The 21,531-nt window shown below is 37.2% G+C and overlaps 1 long non-coding RNA gene and 1 other non-coding gene across 3 annotated transcripts; both read right to left on the bottom strand.

Annotated features, from left to right (window-relative positions):
* Positions 1 to 9,012: 9,012 nt before the first annotated feature.
* LOC115992560 lies at positions 9,013 to 10,537 on the bottom strand. Of its 2 annotated transcripts, none has more exons than XR_004092556.1 (3): positions 10,349 to 10,537; positions 9,697 to 9,769; positions 9,013 to 9,192 (listed from the first exon to the last, which is right to left on the bottom strand). It is a non-coding gene; the product is annotated as an uncharacterized LOC115992560 (long non-coding RNA). The 2 variants fall into 2 exon arrangements; XR_004092557.1 differs by having other exon boundaries at positions 9,013 to 9,165.
* An 8,943-nt stretch (positions 10,538 to 19,480) lies between these two features.
* LOC115993429 lies at positions 19,481 to 19,619 on the bottom strand. Its single transcript, XR_004092969.1, has one exon. It is a non-coding gene; the product is annotated as a small nucleolar RNA Z247 (small nucleolar RNA).
* Between the last annotated feature and the right edge of the window lie 1,912 nt (positions 19,620 to 21,531).

The following is a 21,531-nucleotide window of genomic DNA, read 5'->3' as shown; positions in this document are numbered from 1 at the left end:
CACCAAAGTGAGGCGTAGGGACTTTCAGGTCGGTGATCTTGTACTGCGGAAAGTAATGGGTACCGCTAGAGATCCTTCGCAAGGAAAGCTCGGCCCCAACTGGGAAGGACCTTAAAGAATCGTATCATGGCAGAGGAAGGGCACCTATCACCTCGAGACAATGGATGGACAAAAGCTGCAGCACCCATGGAACACGGAGCATCTACGGAAATACTACCAGTAAAGATAATATGAAAAACAGCGATGATCCCCAATTTCCCAGTTTATTTAATTTTAGCTATAGTTACTAGTTTTCCTTTAATAATTTTTGCTACAATATTTTGTGTCTTTTTAAGCCCAAGGGGGCAAGTACTTTTCCTACAAACGCATTTTCTTTTTTTTTAAAAAAATTATTCAGACACAACTGTGTTTTTATACTTAAATTCTCAAAAAAGGACGGATAACCGTAGGTGCAAATGACTACCAAAGTCCACAAAGTGGACGGATCACCCACAGGGTGAGAATATTTACAGTCCACAAGGTGGATGGATCACCGAAAAGGTGAGAATAATTTCAACATCCACAAAGTGGACGGATCACCCACAGGGTGAGAATATTTACAAAATCCACAAAGTGGACGGATCACCCATAGGGTGAGAATATTTACAAAATCCACAAAGTGGACAGATCACCGAAAGGGTGAGAACAATTTCAAAGTCCACAAAGTGGACGGATAACCCACATGGAGAGAATATTTACAAAGTCCACAAAGTGGACGGATCACCTACAGGGTGAGAATATTTACAAAGTCCACAAAGTGAACGGATCACCCACAAGGTGAGAATATTTAGTCCACAAAGTGGACGGATCACCCGTAAGGTGAGAATATTTACAAAATCCACAAAGTGGATGGATCACCGAAAGGGTGAGAATAATTTCAAAGTCCACAAAGTGGACGGATCACCCACAGGGTGAGAATATTTTCAAAGTCCACAAAGTGGACGGATCACTCTCATGGTGAAAATGTTTACAAACTCCACAAACTGGACGGATCACGCATAGGCTGGAAATATTTGTAGTCCACAAAATAGACGAAAGAAAAATAAAGTCCATAAATACACGGGTGACGATCAGCCCATAAAACGGACGGGTAACAACTAGTTCGAAATGGACGGATACCAGACCGTCAACTGCACGAATCACCTCGCTACGTGAAAATTACATGGACGGTTCGTCCAAAAAACTAAAACTATGCAAGTCCATAAAGATGGCTAGTTCTCCTTTCTAGCTTAAGAGGATGGATATTTATGCAAATTCCAAATAATAAAGATTGATATAGCAAGCATAAAATTGTAAAATTATGCAATAATGACGAATAAAACCCTTAGAGGTTAATTGTTTAATACACAAACTTAAGAATAGATCGTTCTCAACCAACAAAAAAAAAAAAAAAAAAAAAAAAAAAAAAAAAAAAAAAACAAAAAGATAGAAAAAAAAACAATCTACATTTTTGGGTCGGCATCTTGAACATTTTTTGCTGGAGCTGATTCTCCATCACCCTGAACTGCCTCCTCAGCAAAGAGGTCGTTTGTGTTCTCAGAAGCGGCGGGCAAAACAGACGTCTGGCCTTGGTCATCAACTTTTATCATTGACACGTCCAGTTCAGGGTAGGCTCTCTTAATTTGATGGAGCGCGTCATCAAAACCTTGGAGGAATGAATCTGCCAGCTCGCCCAATAAAGCGTCGGAATCACGGTATTCTCGGACCGCTACCTCCTTAGCCTGACGAAGCTTTTCCTTCAAGTCTTGGATTTCCTTTTCTTTGACCTCCAAGGCCTTCCCCGCCTCATCCGTCTTCTACTCAAGCTCCTTCCTTGCCTGCTCTAAAAGGTCAAACTTCTTCTCCATAGTGGACTTCCACTTGTGAAGTTGAACTAGCTTATCCTCCGTCTGCTCTACCTTTGCCCGCACACATTTAAGAGCCGCCTCACGGTTAAGACACCGATCCATTAGGCCCTTCATCATGACCAAGGACTGGAACAAACAAGTTAAACAGTGTTAGACAAAACTTAGTAGAGTGGACGGGCTTAAATCGACGGACAAAAATTACCTGTGCAACAGCAAAGAGACCTGTCTCCCCAAGTGCCTTCGTCAAGTGATTGCCCAAATCCTTGTAGTCCTCTGATGAGATAATAGATGAAAGCTTCTCCAAGGCAAATTTGGAGTCGTCACGGAGGAGAGGAGGAGGCTTCTCTTGGCTTGTGGATGGGGCCTTCATTAAGCCCTTGCCGGACCCATACTTTACTGGGGTGACGGTCTTCACACCCTCAGCCATCAACCCTGTGACGGGTTCCAGAGAGACTTTTTGCTGCTTATGTGGACGGTCAGATTTGGACGAAGGTATCCTTTTTGTCGACGGAGCTGTCCCCTTAGGAACCACCTCGCCAAACTCTTTTTTCTTGACGACCTGTGATTTTATCAGCGCCCTCCTCTTAGCGTCGTCCATCTCTGTAAAGACGGACGGATGAAGTTATTTACATATAGTTGAAACAATTTATGCAAAGTAAAGGTTGACGGACTTACATCTGTGAATTCTTTCATCGTATCTGACGGCTTCAGGAGTAGGTTCAGGACTGTCATAATACCAGTGGATGGTGTTTGGATTTACCAACTTCGCCCAAGTCCTTTCTTCCAGCTTGGTCTTTTGAAAAATCTTCTCGAGGAAACTAAACTCCTCAATACTAACTTGTGGGCGCCGTCTACCTACAGAGGCAATGGACGGTTAGAAGAAAGAATCATAACTGACAAATATGAAAAGAATTACAAATTAGGACAAATGCATATGAGATGAATGTAATACTCCCCAAGTTGTGTCTATGGGCATATACTCCGTCTCCCCTGGACGGTTCATCCATTCGTCACCCTCTAGGAAGAAGTAACGACTCTTCCAGTCTCTATTTGAGTCAGGTGTTTCAAAAATGACCTTCAACAAGGGGCTCCTACTGGCAAAACTATACATTCCTCTTGACCTGTCTATTTCGTCTAGACGGTAGCAATGAAGGAATTCACGCACCGTCATCCTCCTAGCGCTGTCTGTCATAGCACCATAGAGAATCTCCATTGCTATGAAGACCCTCCAGGCGTTTGGGGATATCTGGGTGACGGACAGACCCAAATATTTTAAAAGTTCTCTATGTAGGGTACTTAGCGGAAACCTAAGTCCCGCCTTCAGCATCTGCTCGTACACTCCGACACCTTCTACCCCCTCATAATAACATTTCTTTGATACGTAGGGTAGACGGATTGGAATGTAGCCTAGAATTTGAAAATTAGCCCTAAAAGTGCTGAAATGTTTCTCCTTGATGACGGATGTGAATTTATGCAACATCCACTCTGGTAGCATGATGAACTCCCTAAGTCCATCAGCACCGATGACGGATCCCAATGCTTGATCCTCACCATCATCAGAAGTATCTTCTAGCTCAACCATTTCCATATCCTCATTTGTTGAGGACGAGGAAGAGGCAGACAGACTCTTCTCTTCACCGGGACTCTCTGGGTCTTTATGACCAGACGGGTATACTTCCTCGTATTCCGCCTCGTCACGAACTACTGACTGATTACTTGACGCACTAGGCATTGCCTACAATTGACGATAAAACCTAAGATTGACGGATCTAAGAGTGTTGATGGGTGTGTAGGTCTAGCTAAATCTAAGCACAAATGCAAGACTTATAAAAAATAATAATAACAATACTCACTGCTCTCTAAGTAACTGAAGGTCGACGGTTGTATAGCTGACGGGTACGGATGTACGACGAAGTGCTCTGACAAGGTTGACAATGGCGCTCTGACAATATGTTCTAGCTGAAAAGTGTAGAAATGAGGGTGGAGAAGTGTGTTATATATACCTGAAATGCACGGAAAACGAAGCAACGCTTCGAGCCGATACAAAATCCAATCAAAAAGTGACACGTGGCATGCCTCATAAATACTTGACAACCTGTCAACAAATGGTCGCAATTCGTGTCCTCTTGGAGAACCGTCAACTTCAGGAATCTTAAACCAGCAGACCTAAATAATCTTGGACCGTCAACCCTAAATAATATTGAACCATCACCCTACGAGTCCGTCCATCTAAATCATGTCGGACCATAGAGTGAAAGGGGCAACTGAAGGGGCAAAAATTAGCATGACGAACCTTCACCATGTTGGGCCTGACGGATCCTAGCCCATGGGCCGGCAATAGGTGAGCCCAAGGCCTAGCATGATTTAAAATACTTGTTACACACGTTTGAAATCTGGTAGAATCCCAAAGGAAATCAGAAACCTAGTGCAAGAAGCATTCTGGAAGATACGCGCGTTAATGAAAGACCCTCTCTACAAGGAAATGTCTTGTCCATCACGTTTGGGATTACTCAAGAGGATTCCTATAAGGAAAAGACTTCTACATCAAGGAAGAGAGATCAACCTTCTGCTACAATAAAAACTCCAATACCCTCACAAATCAAGGTACGCATAATATACCCCTCTCTAGCACTCTAGAGTTGAGAATAGTTCTAATTTGACATTTGGAGGGTATTTGGCCGGCATCACATCGGTGCCCTCTGTTAGATCACTTCTTTCTTCTTGCAGGTTATTAGTTCAAGCGTACGAGAATCGTGTAGCTCACTGGTGATTTTACGGCATCATCAACAACCTAATATGTCTTCGACTTGAATTATTAATTTAATGCTCCTATGAAAGTAGATGTTTTATTTTATTAAAAAATCAAATAAAATACAGTTGTATCTTTAAAAAAGTTGAAGCTTTAAAAAAGAAAAACTATGCATGAACAAATAACATAAATAATTAAATAAAAAGCCAAACTAATCGAGAACAATATCTTCTAACTATAATTTCCTTTTGTAGGCCAGAGATTGAGCCTAAAGCCTCTTTCCAATTTTACATGGGATATATTATTTTGTAAACCACTTGAAACAAAAGTTCAGGTTAGGTTGCAACAAGAAATTAAAACTGGCCCTCAAGAGACCATGCAATAACTATAATATAATCACGTAAAATAATATTCATGATATTTCGAACTGGCCTGTGAGTGTGTGTGATTGAGCATGAAATTTCTGATTCGTCCAACACCTACAGTACCGATTGTCACTCTCAACTTTTTTCCTGTCATAGTGGATTGCTCAAGCAATGGTTAATATTGGTATGTGGACCGCATCCATCTATTTATATGCTAATTTTCGGAATCACAAACCACACACACATAGAGAGCAAGAGCAAGAGACAGAGAGAGAAAGTGTGAGAGAAATGGAAGTAAGGCGCGAAGAAGATGATATAATAGAACTTTACAATGCATCAATGAGTGGGTCTACAACCACGTTGTATAGGTTGATCCATAACGACCCACACTTGCTTAGTAAAATTTCACTGACTTCTTTCAGTGAAACTCCATTACACATATCAGCTTTAGTTGGGCAGCTTGATTTTAGTAAAGCTCTTTTACTTCAAAAACCCCAGCTCGCTGTCGAGTTGGACTCTCACAAACGATGCCCCCTCCACTTGGCTTCTGCTGAGGGCCATGTAGACATCGTTCGAGCACTATTACATGCAAATAGCAATGCATGCCTAATTCGTGATCAAGATGGGAGAATTCCTCTCCACTACGCAGTCATAAGAGGGCGGGTTGAGGCTGTGAAGGAGTTAATTATTACACGGCCTGATTCAACATAAGTTATGCTTGATGGGGGATAGACTGTTTTACACTTATGTGTCAAACACAACCAATTGGAGGCTTTGAAACTGTTGGTAAAATCTGTGAGTGATGAAGGGGGCTTTCTCAATTCAAAAGACCATGATGCTGGCAACACAATCTTGCAATTAGCTGTGATGCTAAAGCAAGTTGAGGTATGTTTTAGTTTATTTCCTGCATATATTTGAGTTGATTTTTTTTTTTTCACTGCATATCTGAGTAGATTGTTCCTTATGAATCTTATTTCTTTCTAGATTACTAATGGTTTTAGAATATTCATGTTGCTAGTTAACTGGTGGAATTTCATTCAATAAAGACAACGTCGAGGTGTAACATTATTTGATGCAACGCTACTATGTTTTTTTAACTTTTCAGTTAGTGTCTAACATGAGATGTGCCAAGTCATGGTGTTAAATAACTAAAGTAATCTCTTTCAAATTTAAGATCCCGACAAATAAGAAGAATACAAAATGGAAATTTAAATACCTGGAGTGAGAGGCGCGGGAAAAAAAAAGCACTCAATGTTTGAGTTTACTTTGTGAAAAAAAAAAAAAAAAGATTTTCTCAATATATAAGAGCCAAGCCCACCCCAAACTAGTACTCTGCCAACTCTCTCCTTAAAAACGTGGGATAATGTCAATAGACACGAGACTTTCTTGTTAGGGAAAAATTATGTTAACAAAGTCTAGTTTTTATAGTCTAATTACACTATGGTATATTTCATAACATTACTAGTTTTCATCAACGATATCTTAGTATTTATATAGCGAGTTTATACGATATTGGGGAAAAAAAAATTTGGGCATCATTTTAGTTGTGCTTCTCATAAACAAATTGTTCAAAATTATAATGCTATAAGTTTTTGCAGACAGTAAAATTCTTGCCTTCAATGTCTAAAGTGAAAGAAAAAGCAGATGTCTTGAATCATATGGGTTTTACAGCCTTAGAAGTATTTGATCACTATCCAAAAGAATTCAAAAGTTTCACCATTCAAAACATTTTAATGGATGCCGGTGTTGAGAGAGCAAAGAACCAAAGTATTCTTCCACCACCATCAGCAATCACGATTGGTCACCATGAATTAGCAACACCAACACAGTCAAGTTAGAGTAGGTTGACCAAATAGTTAAAGACTTAAAAAGTACTTGAGATATAAAGGTGATTGGTTTGAAGAGACACATGGTTCGTTAATGGTGGTGGCTATTGTGATCACAACTATCACTTACCAACCTTTTTTCTGGGATTGAAAAGTGATAGTTGCGATTTAAGAGTGAAGTTCATATTTGACTTTTTTTTTTTTTTTTTGGGTGTCGGCTAGATTCTAAAACCGCACAATGACTTTTGAGTCAGAAATTAACCTACAAATGCTGCATCTGGTCTAATATCCATTTCTTGTTAATAAGGCATAGATTTTACGTCTATCAGTCTATGTAGCATCGATCTTTTTGGCTAATGCCTCTAAATATAAATTAATTATCAAAACTAAAACGCTTTAGGTTTTTGCAGACAATAAAATACTTGCTTTTGGTGCCTACAGTTAAAGAAGCAGTGGATATCCTGAACAACATGGGTTTTACAGCCTTAGAAATGTTGGAGAACTGTCCAAAAGATTTCAAAAGTTTCACCATTCGAAACATTTTAATGGATGCTGGTGCTAGTATTAAAAGAGTGAATAATCCCTCACCACCATTGGGAATTGCTGTTGGTCACAGTGAATCAGTGGAACTAGAACAGTCAAGCAAGAAAGGGAGGAAGAATTGGTTAGAGTACTTGAAATACAAGGGTGATTGGGTCGAAGAAAATCATGGTTCAATAATGGTGGTGTCTACTGTTATTACAACTATCACTTTCCAACAGACAATCAGCCCCCCAGGAGGTCTTTGGCAAGAAAATGTAATTGATACTATGCAAGGTTTTAGATGCAGCTCAAACACACCATGTCTAGCTGGAAAGGTGGTGTTAGCCGATGCTGTTGATTACCGTAGCTACTTGAATTTCATGATTTGCAACACACTCTTTTGTTGCATCACTCGGTGTCACCTTCTTGCTCATCAGTGGATTCCCAATCAAGCATAGAGTTTCTATGTGCCTCTTGACAATTTCTCTATGCTCGACTCTCACATTCCTGGCCGCTACCTATTTAATCGCATTCTACATGGTGACCCCAGGATTCCTGATGAATGATTCGCCTAAGCATACATTTTTCATGGACGTTTGCGTTCTGGGTAGTGTGATTATTGTGGTTTCTATGGTTCTTCTTGTTCACTTAATTCGCTTTCTCGCTTGGTTGGTAAGAGTGATAAAAAATCTGAAAAAAGGCTCTGGACCATCTCGTATCTAAGATTGGCGGTGCAATTTGTTAGCAGTTGGAACTTTTAATTTTCTTTCAATGAAAATAGACATGCATGGCAGGTTGTGTGGACTTTTCAATGAGCAACAATGTCACACCCCAAACCCCAAAGGGTCCAAAACATGAGAAAGACGTCTCAAAGTACCTGTAGATTTTTCATTTTTGACAATCCAATCCACATAAATCATATCAAATGCCAACATTAAGAATTATCATAATAATTTCATTGAATATACTCTCAAAGTAAGTCAGAGCTCTATAACACATTTACGAACAATAACTAAAAATCATGTGTCTCCACATAATACATGAATATATTACAAAACTCTGATGATTTAAACGGAAAGTCCCAAAGCTCTCCAAAATATGCAATCCCAACAAAACTCTTGGGCTAACAAGCCTTAAGAGCCCAACTTCTAATAAAATTAACTACTGCAAGCACCCTTAAAAACAGCTAGATCGAATCACCAACCATTAGTAATGTAAGTCTTCCTATTCAGCATAAAACTTCAATCACTACTAATAAGGCAAGCTCCATTCCCATGATATAGCTAATTAATTTGTAAGACTATGAAAGATTGGGATGAGCTAAAACCCAGTAAGTAGCATAATTAATGAGGTGGGGGAAATGCAAGTTTATCTTCAATAATAATAATATGAAATGACAAGAATGATTGAATAATAAAACACAAAGTTTCTCAAAGTAAATACCTTGAAACTATATACTATAATCTGTCAGTACCAACAAAATAATTTCCAAAGCCATAATATCTAACATAGGGTAAATTATCATAAATATACCACACTATCACATAAACCGGTCAAGGGATCCACCATTCACAACTGGCATGATATTGTCCTCTCTAGTATGCAGACTCTTGGCCCCATGGACAGCAGCCTCACCCATACCCTTAAGGTTTTTCTCTCCCCCCATGGGCAGCAGAGAGAGCGCGTCAAACAGGACCTCTCTTGCATGTGGTCTCTTGGCCCCATGGGCAGTAGCCTTACCCACACACAATTAAGAAACCTCTTCCCTCCATAGGCAGCAGGGAAGAATGCGTCATCCAAAGTGAAAGAGCACTGACCTGGATTTAATTCCATTGTCACAAAGACTACGGAAACCAAATTGGGTGATCACCGGGAAATCACACATGGCATGGTGTTAAAACCACATAAACTCACAGGTTACATTATTTTGAAACACATAGTTCATATCTAGGTAGTTTCAGAAAAACTTTAAATAATCTAACTTCCACAAAGTTTGTAAGATTTTCAACTTCATTCTTGTCAAAAATATTTTCTATCAATTTCCCACATAACAAGACAAAATAAACATCTTTAAATTTTCTAATATACCATAAAATCCAAGATTTCCTTATCAAAGATTAAATAAAAGATGCTCATTTATCCATATCAACAAATTCATGCATTTCCCCAAATGTAATATCAAATATGATGCACTTTCATATATAATCATATATATATTAAGGTTACGACACAATAGTTTTTAGGAAAATATAATTTCCATAGGTAGTTTCCAAAAGTGTGTCTAACCCAAAAACATCATTTATGCAACATGTTTATTTTTCCAAAAATCCCATTAAAAAGCTACTTACCTCGCAAACGCAAAAACCTAATTCTCCAAGCTCCAAAGGAGATTAGCTAGAACCTCAACAACATCAAGCAAACCTAACACAATAAGCATAAAGCTTAAAATTGTATCTAGCTACAATTTAGGAATTGTCAAATAAGCACTTAATTAGGAAAGCCTGATATTTAACCTCATCAATAACACATTCCTCTTCCAAAGTTTCTCAACAAATTAATTCACAAGGCATAGACTCCAATTTATAAATTTAACCCATTCAATATCATCTCCAACATCATGACTAGCTTCCATAAAATTTATACTATATCATTAAGAGACTCATGAAAGCAAAATCAAAATATTCTCTAAGACAAGAAATTTAGAACTTCAACTAACTCCAAATAAACCCAATGACAATGAAAAATTAGATTTACCAATCATCATATGTTATAACTTAAAACCCCTAAATTTCCCACCATACATAAACCTTAAGTAGTCATCATTAGCACAAATTATATACCCACTCAACAAATAATTCCACCAATACAAAACCCATTCATAAAAACAAATAAATATCACTTCCAATGCTCATAAATCACATGGGTATCATTATTAAAGTTTAGATAAAAATAACCTCAAGCAAAAGTATAAAACCCACAAAAAATATTAGAAATTTTTACCTCAAAAAAAAGATGTGAAGGTGTTTATGGGTTCACAAGAATTTTCCGGTGATCTTGCCAGAAAAATGGTGGTGGAGATGTTGATTTGGAGTGAGTACCGTGGGAGAGGATGAGGGAGTGAAGAGAAGTGCTAGACAGAAATGAAAAAGAAGAAAAAGAAAGAAAAGAGAAGTGAGGAGAAGTGAGGACCGGTCAAAGAGATAAGGAGAGGAGTGAAAATGAGTGGTGGGGAAGGGTGTTAGGTGGGGGGCACGTGTGGTCCATTAAAAAAAACTGACTTTCATTTTTTTTTCGTTGTTGTTGACTGAGTAGGACGTTACAAACAATCCCAGATAATGTTTATAATAATAATGTATTGTCTACTCTTCAAGTTATTTCTTCATTTTCTTTTCGTTTACTATTTCTTTCCTCTGTGCATCATTTTGGAGTGAAAATGAAAGCTATCATCATACGTATTTGGTTGTAGTAAGTTGAGAACAATTTCAAATCTTAAGAGTCCTTTTAAGAGATTTAACGCTTGGACAAACTCATACCCAAGGAAGTTATTGAGGTCCAAATTTTCAAATACTTTTCCTTTTAAAATATGCATCAATGGTCAAGGGTTGCCCATAATTTAATCTTGCTTTAAAGTCTCTGTTAGGTTTTAAGTACTTAGGAACTTATGTATTAGAACTCTAATTTGTATTGTTGGCAAATCATGATCAAAACAGGTTTTTAGTCTTATTTAGACTTGCTCAAAGTATAGGTCTTTTGTTTAAAGTTAGAATCAAGCTGTTGTAGAATTCATTGTGCAATTTGGTCTGGCTCGATCGATCAAGAATTAGACTCGATCGATCGAAAGTCGGGCAGAATATTTTTCTGCAGAATTTTCCAACTCAGCCCTAAGCCCATATGACATGTAGGGTTTTATGTTTTGCCCTAGGTATAAAAGGGAAACCCTAGCCACGTTTTTGTGGTTGCTCTATTTGCTGTGTGTGAATCTTTTGTGAGATCTAGTGGTGATTGTCTTTACACATGTTTAGGATTATCAAGAAGGAGATTTTATTGAGAGCTTGATGATCATTCAGTTGTTGCACTAAAGAGTTTAAAGATACACAAGCGGGTGTACTTGTATCTGCTGGAGAATCCAAGAAAGAAGGAGTTTGTGATCTCGAAACTTGCACGTGGTCGTGTCAGTAAGTTTCTACTAATGGGTAGCAATAGGATGTTAGTGATCTAAGTCGCTATTGTAAAATTTCGATTATTTCATAGTGGATTCAGGTTTACCTTGAGGATAGCGAGATTAAATCCTCCCTAGGTTTTTACCAGTGTGGTTTCTTAGGTCATCATATCTTTGTGTTCTTTATATTCCGCATTTTACACTGATATGATTATATGATTGTGTTAACCTAGATCTGAAATTTGGACTAAGTAATCACTTTGCTAATTTACTATGTTAATTCAGTTGTGTTTTAAGGGGTCTAAAAACAAACAGTCTCTGATTGTTGAATAAGAGATCTAGGGATCAATTCTTGCCAACACCAAAAATCGATTAGTATTTTGGTATGGTGATAAAATAAAAAAATAAATTATATGCCTAATATACAACATTTGTAAAGGTCTAATTCGAGTAACCTAAGAGTCGACCAGAAGCTCTACTTCGTGTAAGCCTAACCCTTTCGGCTCAGCCCAATAAACTAAATCATAGCATGAGAAGCCCACATCCATCCTTTTGTTCCCTTAAACATCAGGCCATCTCAATTGGGCTTTCGGCCTCTACACAAACCCAAATGTTTAGTCCAATCCAAATCTACAAAATTGTTCTACCAACGTCGAAAGGCCGAAATTTATGACAAATAAATAAGCCCCAAATCACTGTGGTTCGAGAACAGAAAACTTAATACCAATTTTTTGGGTTTTAGTCTTTGAAAGAACCCACACGAGAGCCTGCCATAGGATAGCCCTTAAAGCTTAAACACCATGATCATCTCAATCAAACTTCTGTGTTTTTCATAGTTTAGGTGACATCTACTTAAATCTAAACAATGGAATTGATAGGCTAAAATTTCACCTTGAGTTCTATTAAGAAATCTTCTAGGAATTTTGTTACCACAATTTTGAGGGAAAAATGTCTAGACACTCCTCAAACTTTAGGGTAGCGACAATTACAACCCATTTTAGCCAGTATAGTACCTAAACTTCATAGGTGCCAACTTCCTACTTTAATTAAATCTAAACTTAAATGGATTAATATCCTGCGCTCCTACTCACAAGAGTATAGACAAAAATTTTCCAAATTCCAATTGCAACCTACTGTCATAGAGAGAGAAAATCTCTATCTTCAATTTTGAGAGAAAGAGAGAAACCTAGGAGAGAGAGGATCGAATCAACGATTTTCTTTCTCAATCAAACCACGATATTACTGGAGTTCTTGGTATTTTTGTACAACAGCACCTGACTTTCACTTGTTCCTCCCATAAATAAGTGTGAAGATTATATAGAGTTAATTAGTTTATTAAGCCAATATTATAAATTAGTAGTCAAACTCATATACAATCAATTTCTATCTCTCTATTTCTACAAATATATAATTTTATCAATTTTAGTGTTTTTGATTTATGTTATTCTTTTTTGAAGTAGTCCATATTCTTCTAGCTGTTGTTATTATTCGTTATATTTTTCTAATTTATTTCGGTACAACTAAAATTTATCATGGCCCTATTAGTCTAAGTAAACTTTGGGCCACCAAAGCCCAAATCCAAAAAGTTACAGTTATTTAAACAATCCTTAAACTCCATAGCCCTATTTAAATTTATTTGGTTCCCTCCATATTTATCCTCACTGCTCAGAACTTCATTAAAATCACCAAGCATCAACCAGGGTTGATTGTGGAGCTTAGCTATTTCTGAAAGGTTAGACCATACAAGTCTTCTCTCAGCCAGACGAGGACTAGCATAAATAGTCAAAATAAACCAAGTCAAATTAGAACAACGTACCTTAACAGTAGCATGAATTTCCTGTTTCGTAGTTGCAAGATCAATATCTACTTCATCCTTTTTCCAAAGCACCCAAAGGCCCCCAGCATAACCATCAAACGGAAGGTCAGCTATAATCCTGTCAACCCTGTCTCCACCCACTCTAGTTTCCGTAATCACCATAATTGCAAGATCATGGTTAATGGTCATTTCAAAAATCCGTCTTTCAAAATCACGGTTTAATGCACCCCTACAATTCCACATAAGGATATTCATTTGTGCAAACTGACCCAACGGAACTTCCACCGGATTAGGATTCATCATTGCAACATCCATCATGGACCAACCGAGTCTCCTCAGAAGATCCTTGGATGAATTCCACTCTGGCTTCCATATCATCAAATACTTGAGAATCCCCATTGTATCCTCTTTGCAACAAATCAATAGATCGCATCTCTTGATCGGGACTAGAATCTCAATCAACTTCAACATAGGATGGTTCCCCATGTAAGCCGAAGCCAATCCTCTGATGTCCACAATCCTCCTCTCTTGGATGATCCACCCTGTTTTGTCAAAGTGAGGCATTACGGATGGCCTCCTCTGCTTGCTTAAATTGGTTTATAAAGGACCTCAATCATTCATCCTTATTTTTGGTAAAGAAATGAAATAGATTAGGGGATGATTTTTAATGTCATTTCCATGGTAGATGGACCCCTCAAATGAGTAATATTTCTTCATCTCATATCCAAATCAAAGGTTTATATTCAATCGATACATAATGAGCATTTCTTTTTACACAAATTTGATGACATGAAATGAAAATAAAATTCCTTCACAATTACAATTTTTCTTTCAAATTCCCTCTCTCTCTCAATAAGACTTCAAATTTATACAAAATTTCCCTAATAAATTTTAAAAAATTATTCATTTTATCTTAAACCTTTTTGAAAAAACAAAATTTCATTCTTTTTAGTTTTTTTTTTTTTAAATACTTTCGATATTTTTAAAATTTTAAAATATGGTTTTTTAAGTAAAAAATTTCAAGTTATGACTAATGGTGGCATGCCACGAACACTTCCTAGGAATTTTATTGATTGAACGGAACTATAGCCTTTCATGCTTTTGCTTGGAAATTTTACAGCATGAAAAGGTAATGCCCTTAGTGCCTTAGGCCTATCAAGATTAACCTGAATTTCAACACGACCTGATATGTCTTCGACCTCAATTATTAATTTAATGCTTCTATGAAGTAGATGTTATAATTAGTGTGAGGTATTTCTAAAAAATTATTTGATGTAGCTTATTTTGTGTTTTATTTTATTAAAAACATCGAGTAAAAAATACATTTGTTTCTAAAAAAATATGAATCTTTAAAAATTTTAACATGACTACATATATTGAAAATCTAATTATTAGATTGCATTTTTTTTAAGCTCTTAACATATAGGTCAAATTTTGTGTTAATCGGATATTATTTACTATATGATCTATAAACTTATTTTTTATGAATAATTTTAGACTACAAAAATTAATTTGCAATTTCAACAATTAATTGATGATATAGCTATTAATTTTTAATCTTCTAAGAATTTTGCAAGCATGAAAGATATAAGAAGTAAATGTAATCAAATTGTAAATTTTTCAAAATTTACATCCAATAGAAAGATATTGAGTGAAGTTGTAGTATTAGGCTATAATTTTTTTTTTTTTTTTTTTTTGGTAAAGCCATAGGCTACAACTAAGTTTGTAGCCAAACTTTGTTCTAATAAATATTATGCTTTAAATTATAAATATATATATATATATATATATAATTGATTTCATCTATGTAGTTCGCAACTTCCTATAAGTTTAGATGGTAAGTACAGTTGTTTGTATCTCAAATAATATATAACAAAATTACGTTATCATACGTAATGGGGACAAAATTGGCCTTTACCCCTTTCTATCAAACAATCCAACATTTTGCCTCCTTTCCCAAACTAATTACGGAAATGCTCATCTTTTGAAACTCGATTTTCTCAAAATCGAGTTTAAAAAAAAAAAAAATCTAGAGCCCTATAGTGGCGTTTTAAGGAGCCTATAATGACGTTTTAAGGACCTATAGTGGTATTTTGGAACTCAAGCTCCATGAACTCGAGTTCCATGCAATTTTTTTTTTTTTTTCTACCTATAACTCGAGTTCATGGAGCTCGAGTTCCAAAATACCACTATAGGCTTCCTAAAACGTCACTATAGGCTTCTTAAAACGCCACTATAGGACTTAACTCAATTTTGAGAAAATCGAGTTTCAAAAGAAGGGTATTTCCCTAATTAGTTTGGGAAAGGGGGCAAAATGCTGGATTGTTTGATAGAAAAGGGGCAAAGGCCAATTTTGTCCTACGTAATGGCTTGTTGTGTCCAATTGTTTGGCTACTTTTTTTTTTTTTTGAAAGCAACTCTTTTTTGGTGAATTTAATTAAACAATATAATATTGTTGGATAACAACTTCATTTACATGGGATGAGCTAGCTAGATATTGCAAATCATAAAGATGTTGAAGTAGTTGTTAGCATACCTGTATGTAGTTCACTTGTTGAAATATCAATGAAAGCTTGAAGCTAAATAGTTGGCTTTTGTTACACACTTGTTCTCACACACTCCATACACACTTTCTTTGAAATTGCGTTTTCAAAACACATGATTTCAACCCATGTGGTTGTGCAGTGAGTGTACAATAACAAGTGTGTGATAATCATTATCTTTTTAATTAATATAATTATGTTTAGTGGAAATTATTTCATTACACTTGAAAAAATGGGTAAAACCTCTACTTGAGGCCCAAATAAAGTTTGAGGCCCAAATAAAGTTTGAGGCCCAAATAAAGTTGGTAATGTGAGAATCTGACATACTATAAAAAACTATAGATTTCTCGTAGCCTAACAACCATAAAATTGGATCTTCTATGTTTCATTTGAAAGTATGATGATCCTTTTTGAATGAGGATTGTATTGTTCTTTGCCCTGCTCATAGCCTAACAACCATAAAATTGGATCATCTCCATTTCATTTGAAAGTGAGATGATCAATTTTTAAAAAGGATTGTACTGTGCTTTTGCCTTTTTTGTTGATTAGTGTTGGTTGAAAAATATACCTTGAATATACTTTGATTTAAATAGCTATGCATGACATACAAATATTACGAGGTGTAAAAATGATGCATTAGAGCATTCACATCCGGGAATGCTACTCTATCCTATTTTACCATCCCAAAAAGTTACTTTATCAATTATATCATACCATTTTACAATTCAGCCAACATCCCAAAACTTTATTTATTTTCCCATTTTATTTAAATTTTCTATTTTATTCTTTTTATACTATTTCTCTTTTTCTCTTCCTTTTCCTTTCTTTCTCCCTCAACCTCTAGCACCAACCACAACAAATAAAACCAAAACAATTCAACATACAGCATCGATCAAACCCAGAAACCCCAACACAGCACTGATCAAACCTAGAAACCCACCAATCTCCACCGAGAAACCCACCAATTTCCACCGATCCAAACCCACCAATCTTAGCCATACCCACCTCTTCCTTTAGGAGTCGGTCATAATAGGGAAAAAAGAAAAGAAAAAAAGAACCAAGAACCAAGAAGCACCCAGAACTCCAAAACCCAAAACACGACCCGGATCGCAACCCAACAGAAAAATGAACCAATCTCAGCCATACCCACCTCTTCTATAGACATCGGTCACAACAGAAAGGAAAAAAAAAAAAAAAAAAAAAAAAAATGAGAGCGAATTGTAACCCACCAGAAAAAATGAACCAATCTCAGTCATACTCACCTCTTCTATAGGCAATGGTCACAACAGAGGAAAAAAAAAAAAAAACATAGGACCCAGAACCCGGAACTCCAAAACCCAAAACAAAAAACACGAGAGAGGAGAAGGATGGTGTCTCTGATGTGGTTTTGTTTAGGTTTGATCATTGATGTGTGAATTTGGATTTGGGAGGAGGATGGTGTTTGGGTCTAAAGAGAGGAGAGAGCAGATGAGAAAGAGAGAAGAGAAATAATGAGAGAGAGGAGAGAGAAATTTCGGGAATTAAAAAGTAGAATAAAATATTAATATTTTTTTTACAATAGTGCTACAGTGTCATTCTACATGTAGAATGGCACTGTAGCAAGATTGTAAAAAAATTTACAATTCTTTACTTTTGCAATTCCGGATGAGGGAGGTTTGACTGTGAAAGAAATGTCACGACGGGTGATGGAGAGATATTGCAAAGCCGTAACGGTACTCCTATACAGAGTGACATCAAAAATCAGATCCCCCTCAAAAGTAGATAAACTTGTCGATTGAGCCATGGGAAAGCAAACTGGTTTTGCCTCAAGCATATTTGTCTTCCTTAAAAGATCAATGATGTAACGTTTCTAAGACAAGACAAGACCCGAGGAGTTTGGCAGAACTTCAATGCCAAGGAAAAAATTGAGATTACCCAAATCCTTAATAGCAAAATGAGTCTTTAAATTGCAGAAGGTTTGGAGGCAATAACAATAAGATCATCCACATAAATGAGAAAATATATAGTAACAGTGGCACTATGATAAATAAATAAAGAAGAATCAGACCTTGATCCTCTGAAGCCCAAAGCAAGTAAGTAAGAAGAAAGCCTTGAGAACCAAGCTTAAAGGGACTGCTTCAATCCACACAGAGCTTTCTTCAACTTGCACACATGATTGGGAAATTGGGGGTGAACAAACCCAGGGGGCTAAGACATATAAACATCTTCAAATAGATGGCCATGTAAGAAGGCATTCTAAACATTGAATTGGCGATGAACCCAGCCTCTTGAAACAGCAATAGAGAGAACTTTTCTAATAGTGGTGGATTTGATTACAGGACTGAAGGTTTCTCCGAAATCAATGCCAGGCAGTTGATGAAATCCTTTGGCCACCAAGCGAGCTTTATAGCATTCAATGGAACCATCGGCATGATGCTTAACCCGAAACACCCATTTTCATCCAATGACATTACGAGCAGTATGAGAAGGAACAAGGACCCACGTCTGATTCTTGAGTAAGGCATCGAACTCAACATTCATGGCAGCACACCAATTAGAGTCTTTCACAGCATTGGTGAAGCATGTGGGTTCAACGATGGAAGGATTACCATCGGTAAGGAGCGCACTGGGAACCGGATATTGCACAGTACCGTCGGTGAAGGTTTTGGGTTTGGTGATGGAGTTTTTGGAGCAGGTGATCATGGGATGGGTGGGTTGAGGGTCAGTGGACTGGAGGGGAGGATCGGTGGTTGGGAGTTGAGGGTCAGTGGATGGGAGGTGAGTGTTGGTGTGTGTGGGTGGGAGGTGAGTGTCGATGTGTATGGGTTGTGGGTCGGTGTGAGTGGGTTGAGAGGCGGAGGGTGTGGATTGAGGTCCAGTGGGTGTGGGTTGAGGGCCGATGTGTGTGGGTTGATGGTTCGTAGGGTGAGCGACGTTAAAGGAAGGGAGATGGAGATTTGAGGGAGATGGTGATGTATCTGAGGGTATGAGGTTAGACTAGGAAAAATAAGATGGGGTACGACTCAACATGGGTGGGCTAGGAAGAGTGTCATAATGGGCTTGGTGTGAAACAGTTTGGGCTGAAGAAGATAATATGGCAGAAGTCGGTCCAACTGAGAGAGGGGCTATTGTGTGAAGCCCAGTGGAGGACTGTACCTGAGAAGAGTGTAAACATGACTCGGAATTTGGGAAACAAGGCCTAACAAAGGGAAAAATATCTTCATTGAAGAGCACATCTCTGGAGAAATAGACACGACCTGAAGAAAGATGTAAACATTTATATCCCTTATGAAGTAAGTTGTAACCAAGGAAGACACATTGAGTGGAGCATAGTTGAAGTTTGTGGGAATTATAAGGCCGTAAATTAGGCCAACATGCACAACCAAAGAAGGAATTATCAAACCTGTGATAGCACTTCAAGGCCGTGTGTCCTGTCTTGTGGTAGACCTGACAAATGGGACGGTTTTGGGAGGAAGAATGACCACGCCCCTGTCCTCGAAAATTCTATTGATTCTTAGAGGAAGAGTCACGGCCTATTGAAGGAGAGGAGCTACCACCACGTGAAGGCCCTCTCCCCGCAAAATTGGTCCCTGCAAGTGAGAGGTCCACGGTTGGTTGTTGGTGCTCAAGCCGCAATTCATGAGCTAACAAATGCCTATTTAAGTCATCAATAGAGAGAGGATCAACTCTCGTGGTCACAAATGTAACAAAGGAATCATATTCAGATCCCAGACCAGCTAGAAGAAATGAGATGATTTCAAAATCATTCAAGGCATGAGTAGTAGCAGCAAGTGTATCAACCAACGTTGTAAACTGGTGAAAATAATCAGCAATTGAGGAATTGCCTTTCTTCAAAGTGGCGAGCTAATAGTGGATTTGTATTGTTCGAGCCCTTGACTGAGGTAAACATCCTCTCTAAGGCTTGCCACACATCCCTTGATGTGTTGAATTTGACTACATGAGCAAGAATACGCTCAGAGAGGAAGGATATTATGGAACTGAGAATCATCTGGTCTTGTAAATACCAGTGACCGAAGTCCGAATTTTGGATGACTTGTACGTCTCCATTGACTTCAACAGTGAGAGATTGAAGTGCAGCAGGAGTACTTCCATCAAGATATCCATAGAGATGTTGTCCCTTAAGATAAGGAACAATTTGAGCTTTCCACAGTAGGTAGTTGTCACGGGTAAGTTTGATGGTAATGAGATGGTGTATTGCAGTAAGTGAAGTGGGAGAAGGAGAAGTGGTAGTGGTGATAGCAGAAGTTGATGAAGACGAGGAAGCCATTAAAAAAAAAAGATGTACGTCACAATAGCTCTAATACCATGTAAAAACAAATAATTGAAATTGATTTCCAAGCCTTACCTTCACGGTTCAAGGCATTTTCATATATATAAGAGTTTGTTACAATTCAAATTTTAAATACAATCAAATATACCAATCCGGATGGATATACTTCTAGCTCATCACTAAGATACAAATTCAAAAGTGATTCTACCGTATCCTAATCCTATCTCATCACAAGCCTAATTCTATCTTATCATATCTTATTCAAAATATGATTTACAAATTCAAATATACATCAGCTACTATCCTCGGCAATTACAGCTATAGCTACAGCTGTATCCTTAACACAAACTTTTTATCTCATTCTTTCTTTCCTCTTCTCAGTCAAACTCCCTCTCAATTTTCAGAACTCTTCACCAGAGTGGGTCTACCGGTGTGGGATGTGGGCGTTTGGTAGATCATGGTGTTGAGATCGACCTGCGTGGGGTGGTGGAGATATGGCAGATCGGTGTCTCGTGGTTGCATTGGTTGCTGGGTTTGGTACAATGGTGGGTTGTGGTTTGAGTATGTGATCTATCTCGTGGTGTGATTGTGTTTGTGAATCTGTTTCTCAGAGACTGAAAATTTTATTTGCTGTGAGTAAAGTTATATTATATCCAAAGAGTAGGGGCTGTAAAAAATAATATAAAATAATGTTCATTTGTTTGATTGCAACAATAGGAACATGCACAAACAGACCAACAGAGGGTACTGATTCAGGAAAAAAAAATCCAATAGTTAGAAAAAATCTCAGTTTTCAACATTATATATACTAGTGTTTAACCCGCGCAATGCGCAGGATTTTTTTACATATTAAATAACGTAGTATATTTAAGCATATAGTATCCAATATCCCCTAAATTTTTAGAAATTAGTTTCTTCAAATCACTCGTGTGTACTTCCCTGTTATGAGAGATTAAAAAAAAAAAAAGAATCTGATTATAAGCAATTAAAACTTACATGAAAATTTCAAATAGCAAGTCTGCTATTCCTAGGAACCACAATGAAATAAACCATGAGGTTAGAGAATTTTACAACCAAAAAGTTTAAAAGAGAAAAATGGCTACTGGTTTGTGAAACAAAAAGTCAGAAAAATATTAGTCAAATAATAATGCATAATCAATAATACATTGGAATATCAAATTCTAAAACCAAACCAATATATAACCCTTAAAAGGGACATTGCAAAAGAAAAAAAAAGTTGTAGTGCATAATCAAGCCACAATATATAAACAAAACAAAATTCCACCTACAACAAATAAAATGCATAATCAATAGTAGATGGGAATCTCAAATTCTAAAACCAAACCAATTCATAAGTCATAACCCATAAAAACAACATTGAATCATAATCTTGAC

The sequence above is a fragment of the Quercus lobata genome, chromosome 5 (genome assembly GCF_001633185.2).
Source record: "Quercus lobata isolate SW786 chromosome 5, ValleyOak3.0 Primary Assembly, whole genome shotgun sequence".
NCBI lineage: Eukaryota > Viridiplantae > Streptophyta > Magnoliopsida > Fagales > Fagaceae > Quercus > Quercus lobata.
This window is presented reverse-complemented; position numbering and strand designations above follow the sequence as displayed.